The following is a 602-nucleotide window of genomic DNA, read 5'->3' on the forward strand; positions in this document are numbered from 1 at the left end:
AAAACATTCCAAACTGTCCTTGCTTTTCTTGTCTTTAAAACATTCCAAACTGTCCTTGCTTTTCTTGTCTTCTAAACTTTTACCAGCATCTAGGCTTTTTCTAGCCACTTTCTCCAAATTCTTCTGACCTCTCCTCAGCACCCACTTCCAAAGCCATTTCCACATTTTCAAGTATTTGTTATAAGCAACACCCCGTTTCTAGTACCAATTTTCTGTATGTCTGTTTCTGTTACTTATAACACAATATCTGGAATTGGATGATTTACAAGAAAATAAAATTTATTGCTTATAGTTTCAGGGGCTGGAAGTTCAAAGTTCAGGGAAAACATCTGGTGAAGGCTTTCTTTGGTGATGACTTCAGTGATGGCAGGGTATCACATTACAAAATGGTGGAGCAGAGAGAGACTCTCACGTGCTCTCCTTTTAAAACCCTCAAAAGTACGCCTGTGGGGCCGGCCCGGTGGCACACTGGATAGTGCGCCACTTGGGAAGCGCGGTGGCGCTCCCGCCCGAGGGTTCGGATCCCATATACAGACCGGTTCCCGCTCACTGGCTGAGCGAGGCGCGGGAGCAACGCCGAGGTTTGCAATCCCGTTGCCGGT

The sequence above is a fragment of the Galeopterus variegatus genome, unplaced genomic scaffold (assembly GCF_000696425.1).
Source record: "Galeopterus variegatus unplaced genomic scaffold, G_variegatus-3.0.2 Scaffold231, whole genome shotgun sequence".
Lineage (NCBI taxonomy): Eukaryota > Metazoa > Chordata > Mammalia > Dermoptera > Cynocephalidae > Galeopterus > Galeopterus variegatus.